This window comes from Eucalyptus grandis, chromosome 1, assembly GCF_016545825.1.
Source record: "Eucalyptus grandis isolate ANBG69807.140 chromosome 1, ASM1654582v1, whole genome shotgun sequence".
In the NCBI taxonomy this organism is placed as follows: Eukaryota; Viridiplantae; Streptophyta; class Magnoliopsida; order Myrtales; family Myrtaceae; genus Eucalyptus; species Eucalyptus grandis.
The window spans coordinates 37,624,288-37,644,102 of NC_052612.1; the positions used below are offsets into that span (position 1 = coordinate 37,624,288).

Consider the following 19,815-nt stretch of genomic DNA (forward strand, 5'->3'; position numbering starts at 1 on the left):
ATTTGTTCATTTTGCAGTATTTCTCGAAAGGTTGCCTTTGTTCTTTTTTGCAACATTTTGAAGAGTTGCTTCTATTCGAAAGACAAAGATAAGTACGTTTGCTTTGAGATCAAACAGACATCTTCTTTCATATTTTTTCGTTTTTCTTTCGAAAGAAACTACAACCATTGTTCCAATTGTTTCCCATGAGAGACCCTGGAGAAGTACTAGAATTGCTATCTAATATTCTCATTTGAGACTTTGTTGTATTCTTGAGGAAATTTTCCGGTGACCATTAGCATCTTTGTGGGGCAAATAAATCCTTAAAGAAAGTGATATTATGCCTCAAAGTCCGACTTGATTACTCGATCCGACTTCATTGTTCTACCCAATTTGAAGCCATATTTTCCCAACAATTTTAAGAATTTATTTTTGCAACAATGGAACCAATGTCAAAGAGAAGGAATTGATGGTTGAAAATGAGAGAGGTTGATCGGTGCGGTCGCCAAGAGTCGAGTCGCGATGACTCCCACCAACATTGTCTCTGATGCAAAGCAATTGATCAAGAGGAGATTCACTGGCCCTTCACTCCAGAGTGATAGGTGGACTGGTTGTTCAAGGTTATTGCTAGTCCTGGCAACAAGCCCATGATTGTCGTCAATTTCAAGGTCGTAAAGAAGCAATTTGCCGTGGAGGGAATTTCATCCACACTCCTTACAAAGATGCGTGAGACTGGTGAGGCTTACCTTTTGTAATTATGGTTATAATTATGGTTAATGGATCAACGGAAGCCAATAAATTAAGATACATTTTTTTTATTCACGTATCTCTTTTGGATTCATGAATTTCCTCAACTTTTATGTTCACGTATCTATTGAATTCATGAATTTCCTAGATTCATGTATATTTTAGTTCATGTATTTATAGAGTTCACGAATCTCTTGAATTCACGTATCTCTAGATTCATGTATCTCTTGATTCATGAATTTCGTGGATACATGCGTTTATTTAATTCATGTATCTCTTCTATACATGAACTAGAAATCTCTATAAATAGATGGGAGCATAGAGCTTCATTATGGTTTTTCGGTTTTGGTTTTTCCGACTCGATTCCAAAAAGGCTTTGATATACTTTTCTACTCCTCTGATTTTTCTGAGTGTGCTGGTTCAATTGAACGGTTCGACTGAGTCCTGTTTGCATAGTACTAATCCAAACATGTTCGAGGTGTTGTATCTTGGGAGGCATAGTTCGTGAATCTGCGAAGCATCATTGGCAGGAACTAATCACCTTAAAGAGATTTGGATATCCGTACCTCACCTCCAATTTTATGTTTTTTCCAGTGATATCTTATTTTCTTCTTCTTCAAGATTTGTAAGAAGGATATTATAAAATTGTTATCGTCTTCTTTACATTGATAATCTAATTACAATAAACAGTGTATTTTCTCTGGATTAATTTCCAACAATCTTAAGGCGATTATCTCACTCATTGTTTGTTGTTCTTGTCAGATTATTGAGATGGCTGAAAACAATCAAGTGCCCTTCAACGTCCTGAATGTTTCAGGAGACGTTCCTATGGTTGATTCGACCATTGCTATGGGAGATGTTCAACCCTCAAGGTCTGAATTTGTAGCAGCCAATGCTACGGGCCCTTGGGCCAACACCAATTTTGGTGGTGCGGGTACAAGTCATACGACTGGTATGCCCGGGAGTGTTTTTCATAACAATATACGCCAAATGGTTTTTGGCTCTATTTCTGGAGGGACAGTTCAACGAACCTTGCCTACTTCGATGGCAACACCTCCAGTTACAGCTAATGAGAAATTGGAGAAATTCACCGAAGTGGGCTTTAAACAATGGCAGCAGAAGATGTTCTTCTATCTGACCATGCTCAATCTGACAAAATATTTATCGGAGGTATGCCTGATAATTAGTCCAAATAAGCAAGATGTCACGACGCTCGGTGCATTGGAGGCTTGGAAGCATGAGGACTTCTTATGCCGAAATTATATTCTTAACTGTTTAGTGAATTCTCTATATAACATTTATTGTCATATTGAATCCGCTAAACAGTTATGGGAGTCCTTAGAGAAGAAATACAAGACTGAGGACGCTGGCACCGAGAAATTTGTGGTTGCCAAATTCTTGGACTACAAGATGGTAGATTCTAAATCTGTCATGAGTTAGGTTCAAAAATTACAATTAATTCTGAATGACATCTCTGTTGAAGGAATGATACTTAGTGAATCATTCCAAGTGGTAGCTATGATTGAGAAATTGCCTTCGGGCTGGTCAGACTTCAAAAATTATTTGAAGCACAAACGAAAGGAGATGAGCCTTGAAGATCTCATTATGCGCCTCAAAATCGAGGAGGACAATAGAAGGAGTGTGAATCCTTCTTCTGAACTGAAGGCCAACGTTGTGGAATCTTCTAAATCCAAGCAAGATATAAAAAGGAAGATGTTTTTTCAAGGAAAAGGCAAGCAGAAGGAGCAGTTCCAGAAATTCCAAGGGACATGCTTTATATGCAATAAGCCTGGCCATCGTGCTAATGATTGCAAGAAGCACCCGAAAAAAGGCAAGAACAATGGTGCAGCCCAGCAACTGAATTTGATAGAACATGACAATATTGAGAGACTGTCTGGTGTGGTAATATCCGAAGCATCTCTGGTGTCGAACACTAATGGCTGGTGGCTAGACACAGGTGCCACAAATCACATCTGTGCAGATAAACACATGTTCTCATCTTATGAGAAGGCTGAAGAAGATGAAAAGCTTTATATGGCTATCTCTGCATCAACAAAGGTTGCCGGAAGAGGAAAGGTGATCTGGAAGTTTACATCTAGCAAGGAGGTTGCCTTGCTGAATGTGCTGCATGTACCAGAGATTTAGAAAAACCTAATTTCTAGCCTCATACTTGTCAAGAAGGGTTTCAAAGTTGTATTTGAATCCGACAAATTTGTACTTTCGAAAGGAGGGATGTATGTGGGGAAAAGGTACTTGTGTAATGACCTGTTTAAAGCCAATGTGGCTGTCATTGATGTAAACTCGAATTATGTGTACCCAAAGACTATTAATAAAGAAAAGTCTTCAGTTTACACTGTTGTGTCTCCTTATCTATGGCATGGTAAATTAGGACATGTAAACTATGGCACAATGAAGATAATAGCAAACTTGGGGTTAATTCCAAGATTTGAGTTAGATGCTCGTTACAAGTGTGAGACTTATGTTGAGGCCAAGTTTGCCAAGAAACCTTTCAAATCCATTGAAAGAACAAGTGGACCTCTACAATTAATCCATAGTAATCTATGTGATTTAAAATTTTGTAGAAAGTAAAGGTGGAAAGAAGTACTTAATCACATTTGTGGATGATTGTACTAGATTTTGCTATGTTTATTTACTAACTAGAAAAGATGAGACTATGAGCATGCTTGTCAAGTATAAAAATGAAGTTGAAAATCAACTTGATAAACGAATCAAAGTGCTTAGGTTTGATAGAGGAGGAGAATACTGTTCAATCAATTTCAAAGTGCTTTGTGCTAGTTTTGGAATAATTCTCTAAACAACTGCACCTTATACTCCACAACAAAATGGAGTTGCTGAACGATTGAATAGGACACTAAAAGAGATGGCTAACGCCATGCTTTTGAGTTTAGGTTTACCTCAGAACTTGTGGGGGGGCAGTTTTAACTGCAAATTTTATTCTTAATAAATACCCCCACAAAAAGATAGGTAAAACTCCATACGAGTTATGGAATGGAGAGTTGCCATCCTACAATTTTCTAAAAGTGTGGGGGTGTTTGGCCAAAACCTATGCCTGCAATTTGCATACATTGTGAGAATCAAGCGGCAATTGCAAGAGTGCATAATGTGATTTATAACGGTAAGTCTAGACACATTCGTCCTAAACACAATACCGTAAGGTAGTTACTCTCAAATGAAATCATTTCTTTAGAAATTTTGTAAAGTCAAAGAAAAATATTGCGAATCCGCTGACAAAAGGTTTGTCAAGAGAGCAGATAAACTGCGCATCAAGGGGAATGGGTTTAAGAGCCTTAACCCAATAAAGAGATTCTATGGTGGAAACCTAACCTATGCGATTGGAGATCCCATGGTCTAGGTTCAATAGGATAACGCAAAATTTGAAAACTCTAGTGTAAGCACTGTCTCCCATTCCTATGATGCAACAGTGCTTTCCTATAGTGTTATTAAGGGTACGCTATGCGTTTAATGATTCCTATAACTTAGAATTTAACATCCAAGTAAGATATAGTAGGATATCTTTAATAAGAATGCACCTATATGCGTGGAGCTGGCCGACTCTATGAAAATCTTTAAAAGCTAGATTTTCTAAAACACGCATGAATCCCGAGAGGTTCAGGGCCGAAAGAATGAGCACAACCGAGGACCAATCTTGAATTGGAAATACTCCGTGTGAGGTTTATTGTCTAGGCTCACACAAACAACTGGCGATTCAAGGCTTAGTTCATCGACTAGTTAAGTAAGTTCGATAGGCTTTCACTAAAGAAGGTTCAAAGCGAAAGCCACCTATCTTGATGCAGTGTATTTCAATGTGCATGCTCAGATTCCTTCGAGTCAAAAATGTTTTGTTGATCCATTACTGTGGGGGATTGTTGTAATTATGGTTATAATTATGGTTAATGGATCAACAAAAGTCGATAAATTAAGATATGTTTTTTCTATTCACGTATCTATTGAATTCATGAATTTCCTCAACTTTTATGTTCACGTATCTATTGAATTCATGAATTTCCTAGATTCATGTATCTTTTAGTTAATGTATTTATAGAGTTCATGAATCTCTTGAATTCACGTATCTCTAGATTCATGAATCTCTTGAATTCATGTATCTCTTGATTCATGAATTTCGTGGATACATGCGTCTATTTAATTCATGTATCTCTTCTATACATGAACTAAAAATTTCTATAAATAGATGGGAGCATAGAGCTTCATTATAGTTTTTCGGTTTTGGTTTTTCCGACTCGATTCCAAAAAGGCTTTGATATACTTTTCTACTCCTCTGATTCTTCTGAGTATGCTGGTTCAATCGAACGGTTCGACTGAGTCCTGTTTGTATAGTGCTAATCCAAACATGTTCGAGGTGTTGTATCTTGGGAGGCATAGTTCGTGAATTTGCGGAGCACCATTGGTAGGAACTAATCACCTTAAGGAGATTCAGATATCCGTTCCTCACCTCTAATTTATGTTTTTTCTAGTGATATCTTATTTTCTTCTTCTTTAAGATTTGTAAGAAGGATATTATAAAATTATTATCGTCTTCTTTACATTGATGATCTGATTACAATAAACAGTGTGTTTTCTCTAAATTAATTTCCAACATTACCTTGGTATGACTATCAAGAATGTGTTGTCTGGGTCCCTGCACACATCAATAACTCGGTCTCGTCAAGGGGTAGATACATGATGGATTCACTTTTTTGAAGATGCCTTTTAATCTCTTCCGCTGATTGGCATTTTGTATCCATATCAAGTAGGAGGTACTTTCGTAGCTATGGTCCAATTTTGATTTTTTTTTTTTTTTTACCACCTCGAGGAGTCACATTCTAGATTTGTCTAAATGGCTGCGAAATATGTGAACTCATGGGGATATTGTTTTAGTTAAAAAAATGATTGAATTTGGAGACGCCAGTGTCGGAGAGATCAGGAATGCGGTGGACCATGCGAAGGAATTCGCGAAAGGAGCAGCAGAGATGAGCGTGAAGTTGGCCAAGGGTTGTGGGGACATCGTTGTTGGAGAAATCTTCTTGAAGTGTTTTGAAGTTGACAAAACGTTTCTATCAGTCTAGTCTGAAGGCTTGCAGACTCTGCTATTTAAAGTCTGAAGACCTCCGGACAGCCAGACTCAAGACTCAAAGTCTATCCACATTGACAGTCTCTAATCCGTTGAAGAAAGGTTATCCGTAACCGGATGTTTCGTTAAGGATTTAACCTTATCAACCGGAGAAGATCTCGTGGCTGGAGAAGACATAAACGGAGTCCTTTGATTGATCGAAGATTGATTCGATAAATGAAGATCCGGTGATTGCCTAAATATTATTGGAAGGTTCTACTTATGGAAACCGAGATCCTGATTGTATGGGCGAACAGGATTGATGGGCTATCAACACGTTCCTTTAATAGCTTGAACAATCTTCCTAATTGATTCCATCCAACGGGTAGATTGGAGGAATTTTGGTAAGTGCCAACGGGTATGATGGCATAAAGGAGTATATAAGGAAGATTGTCTTAGTTGTTCAAGGTGTGCGCGATAGAAGAATTCCAAAGTCTGAAGCTCCTTTTTGTTTAGACAAATCCTTTGAGCGAATACTTGTATACAAAAGAGAGTCTATATTTGTGAGAAACCTTGAGGAGGTGTGGTAGAACATCTACACCGTGGAATTAAGGCAAAGCTGTGCTGTAACTTCTCTTTGATCATAGTGAAATCCAGCCGGTGGGCTGCAGTGCGGAAAGTGGACGTAGGCTTGGAATAAGCCGAACCACTATAAATCCCGTGTTCAATTTTCTCTTCCTCACTCTCTCTACCTCGATCGTATTTCATTTTGTTAATCAAGAGAGAATTTTCTATCATATGCTAAGAATCGCTTCCGTATTTCGATAAATTGTTTGTGCACCTATTCACCCCCTCTAGGTGTTTATACTAGCTATCTCAATTGGTATCGAGCCTGTGTACTTACTTTATTTGAAGTGTTTTACTTCGTAGTAAAAGATCCATGGCTAGTATGCTAGCACCTGTGGCTGATGGAAGGGTAAAGCAATACTGCACCACCCTACTTTGATGGAAAGGATTACAACATCCGGAAGAACAAGATGAAAGCTTTCCTTCGATCAAAGGATCCTCTGGAATGGGACGTTGTAGAAAAAGGAATTACTCCTACCACCGCATCGCCTCTCGAAAGAGGAAAAGAAACCGATGAGACCAGCGGAATGTCTCAGAAGAAATAATCAAGAGACAAGCACTCGATGCAAAAGCAATTTACTCCTTATATTGTGCTTTATCACCAACTGAATATAATAGAATATCTTCTTGTGGTACAAAGAAAAGAAGTTTGGGACAGATTGCATATCACCTATGAAGGAACAGACGAGTGAAGGAAACAAGAATCAACATTCTTCTCGGTCAATATGAAGCCTTCGTAATGAAACCAGGAGAATCTATATCCGACATGTTTAGTCGTTTTACAGATATTGTGAATGGTCTTGAAAATCAAGGTCAACCAACTTCGATCCCATGAAGGTAAACAAGTCGTCTGCGTGGACTCTCCAGGATTGGAATCACATAAAGACTTCGATAAGAGAGACGCAAAGAATTATGCCACTATTTGTCGACGAGTTAATTGGAACTCTTCAGTCTTATGAAGTGGAACGGATCAATGAAGATGAAGATCCAAAAGGTAAGAAATCCATTGCATTAAAATCAAATGATGATTCCGATGATACAGATTCGAAGAAGATATGGACAATGAGGAGCTTGCTCATGATAAGAAGATTCGAAAAACCGAATAGAAAAGGAAGAAGGTTCAACTCAAAGAAACAAAGCTTTCAAAGACAGCAGCACCAAGTCTGTTGATGATGAGGAACCAAACAAAGACATAGTCCGCTTTGAATGTAAGAAAAAGGGACACATCGACTCCAACTGTCCTCTTCGAAGAAGAAGAAAGGAAAAGCTGAAAAATTTCAAAAAGCTCTCAAAGCCGAAACGGAGTGACACAGAGTGTGAAGAAAGTGATAATGAATATGCCAATCTATGTCTCGATGGCACAATTAGACTCGACTGGATCGATCCCGGACTCGATAAAGTGAATTTGAGGCAAGTAATTTTAAAATTCCTGTCAAAGTTTCTAAATACATTGATGAACTCGTGTTTAGTCTTAAGACTTCTCTCAAAAGAATTTCCGAACTGAAAAGGAAAACTCAGCTCTAAAGCAAAAGGAAAATGTTTTAGTAGAAAGAGTTAAAAGTCTAGACTTGATTTGTTTCCACTCTTAAAGAAAATGAAGATAATCTTTTAAAAGAAAATGCTCTTTTAAAAACAGACTTATCAAATATCTCAAAGAAATTTTCAATAGGTCTGAAAACTTGAGAAAATTCTTTCAGCTCAAAGACCTTACTTCAATAAGTCCGGTCTAGGTATGACAGCGAAACAATTCCCTTGATTGATTTTCCTAAAGTAAAAGAAAGAATTAAGAAAAGACTCTCGAGAGAGGTTTACAAAAATCACTTCAAGAAAGTTTTTGTAAAATCTATAGGTAGAAATGCTCTCGATGTTCAAAATGCAACAAATCCGGATCACTTTGAAAAAGAGTGTCCTATGGTTTGGAAACCTGTTAAGAAATTATGGGCTAATACTTGCTTATGTTACTAACACCAAAGGACCCAAGAAAGTTTGGGTACCAAAGAAAGCTTGAGACTCTTTTTTTAAATGCAGGTCACCGTCAAGAAAAAGGTAAAGTGGTATCTTGACGGTGGATGCTCAAGACACATGACAGAGACTCAAATTATTTTATAAAGCTTGCTCAAGTAAATGGTGGAAAAGTTTCATTTGGAGGAAAACAGCAAAGGAAGTATTGTGGGATTTGGAACTCGTGAAAATTGGAAATCTCACAATAAGTAATGTTTCCTTAGTGGAAGGACTTAATTACAATCTTCTCAGCATTAGTCAACGTGTGATACTGGTTTCAAGATCTTCTTTCAAGAAGGAATATGTTTCGGAATCGCAAAGACTCTACTCGTCTTTCATGGGTCGAAGACATGGAAACATCTATCTTCGGATGTGAAACCAAATGAATCGCAATGTTTTATCTCAATTCAAGACGAAGCAAGCTTATGGCATAGAAAGCTTGGTCATGTCAACATGAAGCAATTAGCCAAAATCTCATCAAAAAAGCTTGTTCGAGGACTACCCAAATTACCTTATCAAAAGACTGATCCATGCACTCCATGTATTCTGGGAAAACAGGTAAGAAATTCATTTAAGCCAATAAATCATGTCTCTACTAATCATATACTACAAGCTTGCTGCATATGGATCTCTTCGAACCAACCGAACACACGAGTATTGGAGGTAAGAAATATTGCCTAGTAATTGTGGATGATTACTCCCGTTTACTTGGGTATATTTCCTTGCAAGTAAGTCCGAAACCTTTCGTATTTTGAAAAGTTTGCTAAAAAGGTTCAAAATGAAAAAGGATGTGTTATTTCAAGTATAAGAACAGATCATGGAGGTGAATTTGAAAATCAAGATTTTACAAAATTTTGTGATGAATCTGCTTTAATCATGTGTTCTCCTCTCCATATACTCCTCAGCAAAATGGAGTTGTGGAAAGAAAGAACAGATCTCTTCAGAAATGGCTAGAACTCTTTTAATTGAAAGCAAGATTTCTTCACGATTTTGGGCTGAAGCTGTTTCAACAGCATGTTATATCATCAATAGAGTCTTCTTAAGACCTATTCTAGAGAAAACCCTTACGAATTGTTCAAAGATAAGAAGCCTATTGTTTCATACTTTCATGTATTCGGTTGCAAATGTTTTATATTGAAAAATGCAAAAGATCGAGTTGGTAAGTTTGAAGAAAGATCGATGAAGGTATCTTCCTTGGATATTCTACATCAAGCAAAGCCTTGAGTCTATAACAAGAAGAGCCGTCGTGGAGGAGTCAATGAATGTCAAATTTCAAGACTCAACGCAAGATGAATCAAGTCGACTCATCAAGAAGAGTCTCGAACCTCGCTCCCGCATCTTCCAAAGCTTACAACTCAAGAAGCATCTCGACTCTAGAAAACCAGCATCGTGGATGTTCGTGAAAATCCAAACAAAGAAAGAGATCATCATCCGACAAATCAACAAGTAACCGGAAGCATAAGTCCAGTCATCCCAAAGATCTTATAATCGGCGAAATTAATGAAGGAATTCGCACTGCATCCAAAAGGCGAGAAGAGTCTAGTTTGTGGCTCTTGTTTCGAAATTGAACCAAAAAGCATAGAAGAAGCTTTATCCGATGAAAGCTGGATTGAAGCTATGCAAGAAGAGCTCGATAGTTCAGCATTAATGATGTCCGGGGAATTGACATCCAAACCAAAAGGTAAAATGTTATTGGAGCTAAATGGGTGTTCGAAACAAGATGAATGAGAAAGGAAAAGTCGTACGAAACAAAGCAAGACTCGTGGCCAAGGGATATACGCAAGAAGAAGGAATAGACTATGATGAGACTTACGCTCCAAGAGCAAGGTTAGAAGCTATTCGACTATTACTTGCGTTTGCTTGTTATAAGAATTTCAGGTTATTCCAAATGGACGTCAAAAGCGCCTTCCTAAATGGATTTATCCATGAGGAAGTTTATGTGGAACAACCACAGTGGTTTGAAGACCCAAAGAAGCGACTCCGGTCTTCGGGATGAAAAAAGGCTTTGTATGGTTTAAAGCAAGCAGCTCGAGCTTGGTACGACAAATTAAGTAAGTTTTTAATACAAAATGGTTTTGTAAAAGGTAAAGTAGATACGACTTTATTTATCAAAAAGGAGATCAAAAGTTTCTTACTTGTTCAAATATATGTGGATGACATTATTTTTGGATCTTCTAATGAAAATATGTGCAAGAAATTTTCTAAGTCTATGCAGGATGAATTTGAAATGAGTATGATGGGAGAGTTAACATTCTTTCTTGGTCTTCAAATAAAACAATTGAAGGAAGGAACTTTTATTTATCAAGAAAAATATGTTAATGATCTTGTCAAAAGATTTGACTGGAAAAGTGCAAAAAGACCGACATACCGATGTCAAGTTCTTTGAAGATAGACAAAGATGAAGAAGGGAAGAAAGTTGATCAAAAGCCGTACAGAGCATCATTGGTTCACTCCTTTATCTTACCGCCTCTAGACTCGACATCTTGTTGAGTGTTTGCATCCGTGCTAGGTTTCAATCGATCCTAGAGAATCCCATCTCTGCTGCGAAACGCATCATTAAATACGTTGCTTCATCATCAAGCATCGGCCTTTGGTATCCTAAGAAGGAGACTTCAATCTTCTCGGGGATATTCGGGCACGCAGATCCGGCCGGTTGTAGAGTTGATAGAAAGAGCACTTCGGGAACTTGCCGCTGCTTGGAAGGTGATGTGTCTTGGTTTTCAAGGAAACAAAGCACCGTGTCCATTTCAACAATGAAGTAGAGTATGTAGCCCGGGAAGCTGCTGTTCGCAAATTCTATGGATAAAACAACAGCTAAGAGACTTTGAAATTGAAGACTCATGCACGGAGATTAATTGCGACAATACCCGCTATCAACCTCACCAAAATCCAATTCTCCACTCAAGAGCAAAGCATATAGAGATTCGACATCACTTTATTAGAGACCATGTTCAAAATGGAGATGTTTCAATTCAATTTGTTGACTCAAAGAATCAACTCGCGGATATATTCACAAAGCCTTTGGAGAAAAATCAATTTGAGTCTATACGTTCCAGACTCAACATTTTGAGGTATGAGGATATCAAAGTCTAAAGACCTTCAGACTCAGACTTACAAGACTTTATCTGAAAGACAGTCTTGGTACGTCCGTCAGACTGTAAGTCTTTCTCCCTTGAATCTCATCTTGAAAAGGTACGATCGTCAGACTGTGTTTAAATTGTTGCTATATTTAATTGACGTAAATATTGCATCGTTTCATTTTCAAAAAGGAAGTTATTTTTGAAATGGCTATTTTTATGGAAAAAGACAGTTATTTTGAAAAGGCATTCTTTTATTTCCTTTGTGACGGTTCGTTTATCCCTCTTTTAACCGATCGTGCACCGTCGATTCCTCTTCACTTTTCTCTCAAAAACCCAAGAAAGCATCGATCCTCCATTCCCGTTTGTCTTCTTCGTTTAATCCTCAAAAGTTGTCATCTTTCCCGGGAAAGTCAAGCAAGGAATCTTCCAAAACCGAGAAAGATGTCATCTTCAAGAAAGTCCTCAAGAATCGCAAGCAAGGGACCACGGCGGATGAGTGAGGGGCCTACGCACTTCGATCTTATCAAGATGAAGTGACTCCAACAAAGAAGCGAGCCCACAACATTCTCAACAGCGTCATTCTCCTCCATCTAGTCCTCAAGGCGTTGATCATCAACAACAGGAAGAAATCATCGAGGATGCACTCGTAAGAGTTCAAAAGCCCGCTTATATTTACCATTATATCGTGCCCTAAAAGGAATTGCACTCCTTTGAACTACATTGATGATTTTCTTAAAGACAAAGGACATGGGAACGAATATATCTTTCTGCGAAAATGGAAAGTTTGGGAATTGCTCGAAAAGGGGTGGCTGAGGAAACCCTTGCAAATATCCCAAGTGATCCTCGTGACTAGGGGCCGAATCCTGTAGATGGGAATGATGATGATAAATTATACAGTCAATTTCAACCGAAAATGGGTGTTGCGGTTGAAAATCAAGGAAAAAGGGGAGATTTGTTCAGATCAAAGGAGCAAAAGGATTTGTACTCGAAATTGCTGAAGCGTGGGGTAATAAACCTAGGAGTGTGGATTTTGATTTTCTGGATGCGTGAATGTGAACTTGAGGGAAAATTTCAGTTATCTTCAACTTGAAAAGTTCTGTCCGACTCTACAGAGGCATATGCCGAATTAATCGCATATTTCTATTCAAATCTAAGCTTTTAGATGCGAATAGATTCTCTTTCAGCGTTAAAGATCAAGACTATGTTGTGGATATGAATATGCTTTGCGATGTGTTAGAAGTAGAAAGAGGAAGATATCGCCCAATCAAAGTTTCCATTGCTCGGGCCACACTTGAACCGGTGAAGGACAGGAGAACAGATGAAAAGATCACCTACTTAAGGATGGGTGCATTCAACATCTTGCTTCACAAGATTGTGATTAATTGCCTCCGACCGAAATCAACTTCCAAGACCGATGTTTCAAGTTCGGAGGCCAAGCCGATGTATGCCATTCTCTTTGGAAAAAGGTTTTCTCTCCCTCACACCGTGATGTTTCACATGTATAGAGCAATGATGAAGGACAGAGGTCAACTCCCTTACCCAAGCCTTGTTACGAAGTTATTCGGACATCTCGAATATTCAGCCTCCACAAATCTTTTGTGTTCGACCATGCGATCATATGGTGGTAGGTCTGAAAATGGTGACCAAAATGCGTCGAAGGAACCGAGCAAGGAGTTGGAGAAATTCAAGGAGAAGACTCCCGCAAAATCTCATCAAATATCTTCGCAGCTAAAAGAAAAGGGAAGGAGCCCATGGTTGCTCCATCCAAGAGAAGAAGAGCTCTCCTTGTTGAGGATGAAGAAGATGAGGAAGACATCACCATCTCTGCATTGGCTTTGAAGAATTTAAGTCGTCCTGTTCCACAGAAAGAATTGGAGCAAATGACGAAAGAAGCAGAGGAGAAGGAAGAAGAAGAAATAGAAGCTGAAAAATAAACAGAGGAGGAAAGACTTAAAGAAGAAAGAAGAGAAGAAGGAGAACCTGAAGAACACTCTTCTCCACCTGTAGGCATGGAAACAGGGGGAGATCAGAGAAAGGTGTGAAGTCTTCATGTCCCGATGCAAGTGAAGGAGTCGGGTCGCTCACGGCACCTGCAGGATGTTTATGCATCTCGTTTCCAGAGGAAGGTCATGAAGTTTCATCGCCAAACCCGCAAGATTATGCCGATCTACCATCGTCGCATTTACTCCATCGATCGAGCCAAGCAAGTACTCAAACCGATAATGGAGCAGATTTTCGCAGAATCATGGATATTCTTTTGGAGATGCGAGGTCAGATTTATGCCTTGGGATGCGAAGTTCAAAGCTTGAAGAATGAAGGTCAAGCTTCTTCCTGTTCATTGAATGATAAGATGCAAGCCCTCTCTGTTCGAGAATCGGGCCAATGCCAAGAGTGAGGAGATTGCACGGCTAAAGGAAGACTTTAAAAGGTTGGAAGGCATCGTCCGCTCAATGGAAGATTTCCAGCTTGTCCGCGTTCCCAAGCAATTTTGACTTCATCTCATCCTTTTTAATGATGACAAAAGGGGAGAGATGCAAGATTTGATCAAAAACTTTTCATTCATTAAACTTTTAATTGTTTGTTGGATTGTTTTGTGGTTTGAATCTGTTTGACTTTGGTTTGTGTCTAGATAAGAACTGAACTAGACTTGGACTTGACTGCTTCTATTAACCAATATTGATATCTTATGAATGGCTTCATCATATACCGACTAACCTATTTTCGTGGTTGCAGATTCTAGTGTTATTCTGTTAGCCATTTATCTCTATAAGATATGCATATGTGTTTGAGAAATGTTTTGCAGGTCAAAGTTATCCAAATTTGCAGGAAAGTTTTGTCACCATCAAAAAGGGGGAAATTGTTGGAGAAATCTTCTTGAAGTGTTTTGAAGTTGACAAAACGTTTCAATCAGTCTAGTCCGAAGGCTTGCAGACTCGCTATTTAAAGTCTCGAAGACCTCAGGACAGCCGACTCAAGACTCAAAGTCTATCCTCATTGACAGTCTCTAATCCGTTGAAGAAAGGTTATCCGTAACTGGATGTTTCGTTAAGGATTTAACCTTATCAACGGGAGAAGATCTCGTGGCTGGAGAAAACATAAACGGAGTCCTTTGATTGATCGAAGATTGATTCGATAAATGAAGATCCGGTGATTGCCTAAATATTATTGGAAGGTTCTCGCTTATGGAAACCGAGATCCCGATTGTATGGGCGAACATGATTGATGGGCTATCAACACGTTCCTTTAATAGCTTGAACAATCTTCCTAATTGATTCCATCCAACGGGTAGATTGGAGGAATTCCTTTGGTAAGTGCCAACGGGTATGATGGCATAAAGGAGTCTATAAGGAAGACTGTCTTAGTTGTTCAAGGTGTGCGCGATAGAAGAATTCCAAAGTCTCGAAGCTCCTTTTGTTTAGACAAATCCTTTGAGCGAATACTTGTATACAAAAGAGAGTCTATATTTGTGAGAAACCTTGAGGAGGTGTGGTAGAACATCTACACTTTGTGGAATCAAGGCAAAGCTGTGCTGTAACTTCTCTTTTGATCATAGTGAAATCCAGCCGGTGGGTTGTCGTGCGGAAGAGTGGACGTAGGCTTGGAATAAGCCGAACCACTATAAATCCCGTGTTCAATTTTCTCTTCCTCACTCTCTCTACCTCGATCGTATTTCATTTTGTTAATCAAGAGAGAATTTCCTTTCTATCATATGCTAAGAATCGCTTCCGTATTTCGATAAATTGTTTGTGCACCTATTCACTCCCCTCTAGGTGTTTATACTAGCTATCTCAATCGTGTGGCAAACTCTTGGCAACGAGAACTCCTTCCTCCTCAAGTACTTCGGGAGGGACTCGAACGTCATGAGCAGGCTCCAGGGGCCGTGCGTAAGGACGTTTACGAGATTGGAGCTCCAAGTGAGTACTTCCCAAGGACAAGAACCCGATGCATGTCTGGTCGGCCGTGTCGTTCATCTCTATCGCGGTCGCCGCAAGTTGGTTGGTGATTCTCAATCTAGGTTCCTAGTTTGAGCGAGGAAATTATTTGATTGAGAAATGCATCATATCACATTCCGTGCATTGGTGGTGTTGACCCATTACGGCAACTTTTTCTTTTTTAACTATTGTTTGATCTTTCTGAGAATGAGAAATTGGAGAATTCGATTGACTGTCCTCTCAGTGATCTAAAATTCGTAAACATTTTTTTTGGTTTTGCTGTTGACGAATTTGGATACACACAACCGAAAGATCTTATTGAAATGATGAACCATCGTAATGAGGGGGCAATCTTTTGTTCTACCGTCGGTTTGTCTTGGTGAAGCTATTGGAAAATTATTTGCTGTATGCTTCTGTTCTCACATGCTTTTGATTGTTAGGGGTGGTGTATAAATTGCTAGAATTTATCTATTTATTTTTACTTATTTCCCATCCTTGTATGGATTTCTATACTTTTTTTTTGGGTGGATTTCTATACTTGGTTTATTATTAATTGGATAAAATGATGAAACGTACGTATCATATTGGATGCCTCTTAAAATAGTCTTGAAGTGGGGGTATTTGAAGGGGACTATGGAGCCAATGTGATTGGAGTCATTGAGGCAAATATATATATCTAACTTTCATTTTAAAATGAAAGATTTGAGTGAAGTAGATACTTTATTGGATGTTAATTTTTTTAAATAGTGGGGTTATTATTTAAGCTAAAGTGATGACATGGAAATGATGTTAAATAAATTTAAACATCTTGGCTTCAAAGAAATGTGTACTCCATTTGATTTAGTATTAAATTAAATTATAATATTGGTAGAGCAGTAGTGCAACTTAAATATGTAAGTGCTATAGGGTCTTTAATGTATATGATGATGTACTAGACCTAATATTGCTTTTTCTATGTCCAAGTTGAGTAGATATACTAATAATCCAAATGTAGAACATTGAAAAGCTATTGCCAGAATTTTTGGTTATTTTATTTTTCTATAATAATCCGGCTATATTAGAAGGATACACCGATGATAGTTGGATTACAAGTGTGGGTGATAAACAATCCACTATTGGATGGATTTTCACATTTGATGTTTGTGTTGTTTCTTGAATGAGCAAAGAAACAAATATGTATAACTCACTCAATTATGGAATTTGAATCATTGTTTAGTAGCAACTGGGAAAGAGGCTGAATGGATTAGGAATTTGTTGTTGGATATCAAATTATGGCATAGTCTTATGCCTCCTATTTCTATCCACTATGATAGTCAGGCTACTTTGGCAAAAGCCTATAGTAGCACCTATAATAGTAAGTCTAGACATATTAGTCTAAGACATGAATATGTGAGACAATTGATTAAAGATGGTACCATAACAATTGTCTACGTGAAGTTAAGCAATAATCTTGCTAATGCCTTGACAAAGGCTTTACTAGGATATGGGGTAAAGATGACCTCATAAGAAACGGGGCTGAAACCCTTTAATTAAAATCACCAATAATGATAACCCGATTTTTTTTCTAGAACATCGTTAGTTACAAGGTTTAATGGGTAAGAACAAGTTATTGAATGCGATTGTTTGATACTAACATAGTCCCGATATGAGAAGTTAGTATCGTCTGTTACGTTTTGTAGGTTGAATTGAATTCTTAATGAAGTATAGTACAAATTTGTAATGTGTTAATAGTAACAGAAGCACATTATAAATACTTCACCTATATGAGCTTAGAAGTGGTGCTGTCATGCTGTATATACAAATCAAGTCAATCCTACAAGCCTGTACCCTAAGGTCTGCCCTAAGAGAACTACCAGACAACCTCTACTCCGAATCCTTTCGACTCTGGCTTTGGATCCTCCACGACACCTCCGATATCTCCAAATTGAGGACCTAAAAAGATTAGCTCACAACGGGGTGAGATATAAATCTCAGCGAGTTCACGTTCTAAACCCCGATCACAAAGGAAATACGCCTAGAGGCGGTCTACACACACAACCAATGAGACTTACCTCACCTTAGTTCCTTCTTGCACATCAGTACAGTTCATATACTCAATGCGTATAATAGATGCACACATCAATTGGAACGTCTGAATCACATGTCAATCAAACACATCTCAAATTACTCCATCTGACTGGGTAGCTTCAACTTCTGGTTTTGTTGGCAGGTTTACATAATTCTACAAATCATTCTTAAGGAGCATCTAGTTTCTTTTCTTTTCCAGGTCAACAATCTGTTTGTGTTAGTGTGCAAAATGTTAGTTACAAGGAAACACTAATAATGTTTTGCAAAGGAGATTAACGATACAGGGGACTAATTGGCTTCCTTTATAGTATCATAACCATGTCTTTGAGATGAGATTAGATGCTCTCTAGAAGTCTCTGAGCAATTGCAAGAATAGTGTTTTTTTTCCATAAAGTTCTTTTACTTCACCAACAGATCACGGTAACAATAGCAAATCTCTCTCTCATTTGTTGTGAATAATGTATTGATGCTGCCAGAAATGTCATATAACTATCTGGATGAGGATGCTGCCTCGAATTACGTATCCCAGTTTAGCGACCCTACATGTGTCGCTGTAAAGCATACAAATCCTTGTGGGGTGGCTTCCGATGGTGATATTCTTGAAGCATGCAGATTAGTAGTCAAAGGTTAGTGCGTTTGGTGGTGTAGTGGCCTTTCAACGTAGAAATTGACGAGATATATATTAATTTCATTATGTAAGTTACAAAGAGAAAATTCTAATTTCCTTATATAGTAGACCTACTGAATCCAAATATAATAAACCGAAAGAGGCTTGTCATTTTTTAAATCCATAGAGTTCCAGATTAAAGCTCATTCTTGAGTCAACTAGTTTGAGCTACGAATTAGGCTACAAATGTTATGCCTATTGTCACATTGCATAATATATAATAATTCTCTGATAAATACAAAGGATCGTGAGTTTTTGATACTTAAAACCTCATTCAGCAGGGGCATCCCTCGAAATTGAACAACGATGCTGGTGTAGGTGTGGGTCTCCTATTGCTGAGTCAGTATTGTAATGTTTCACTTGATAAAATTTATTGAGCTGAACATCAACACTAACCTTGCATTGTCCTACTTTCTGCATATAGAAGCCCAACCGATGGTGAAACTCGAATGTTTTATGAGACTGTGGTGGCACCAAAGTGCTCAAAGAAGGGGCTAGAGGTTCTCCGTGGGAAGTTGAAAACGTTGAGGATCCTGGAAGTGAAGAAGAACAAAAATGGGAAGATTTCATTGGGCAAAAGAATGCTTCAAGTGCTATAACTTTGCACAAAGGGACACTTAAGTGCCATAATTTACAAAAGGTATACTTAAGTGCCACATTCGAAGAAAAACGGATCACTTGAGTGCCACTCCGACCAAAGTCCGGCCAAAATGCCGATGTGGCATTTTTCTGGTGAAGTGCGCCCAAAACGACGCCGTTTTACACGCTGATATGGTCAAATAATGCAAAAGCGGCGTTGTTTTTTTGGCTGACATGGTAAAAAAAAAAAATAATAATTAAATTAAATTTAGTTAAAATATTAAAAAATAATAATTTTAAAATTAAATTTAGTTAAAATATTAAAAAATAATAATTTTAAAATTAAATTTAGTTAAAATATTTAAAATTAATCATTTTAAAATTAAAAAAAAAAAAAGGAAATGTGGGGAGGCGGCCGAGGGATCGCCCCGAGCCGCCACCACCGCCGTTGCCCCGCCGCCACTGGGAAGGGCCGGCGACGGCGGGAGGGTCGGCCGGGTCGCCAGGGCCTGGCGGGGCCCAGCCGACCCCGACCGACCGGTGGCAAGGGTCGCAGCCCTCACCAGATCTCCGGCAAGGGTCGACGGCCCTCGCCCGGATCCGGCAAGGGTCGGCGGCCCTCGCCCGGCCGGCTAAGGGCCGCCGCCCGCCGAGGATCGCCCCCCGAGTGGCGCCCTTGGCCCGGGCCGAGCGAAGGTCGTCGACCCTCGCCAGATCCGGGCGAGGGCCGCGACCCTCCTCAAATCTATGGCCACGGCGAGGCTCGCGACCCGTCGCCTGCCGGTCGGCCCGGTCGCCGACCCGGCCGGGGCCCGGCGACCCCGGGCCGACCCTCCTCGCTCGTCACCGGCCCTTCCCGGCTCCTTTCCTTTTTTTTTTTAAATATTTTAACTAAATTTAATTTTAAAATTATTATTTTTAAATATTTTAACTAAATTTAATTTTAAATTTAATTTATTTAGTTTTTATTTATTTTTTTACCACGTCAGCCCAAAACGATGCCGTTTTTGTATTATTTGGCCACGTCATCATGCAAAAAACAGTGTCGTTTTGGGCTTGGTTTGCCGG

At 38.9% G+C, this 19,815-nt stretch overlaps 1 pseudogene; it reads left to right on the forward strand.

Moving 5' to 3' along the window:
• Window positions 1-2,310: 2,310 nt before the first annotated feature.
• The window catches only part of LOC104453613, a 32,736-nt pseudogene continuing 15,231 nt past the window's right edge, over window positions 2,311-19,815 (forward strand).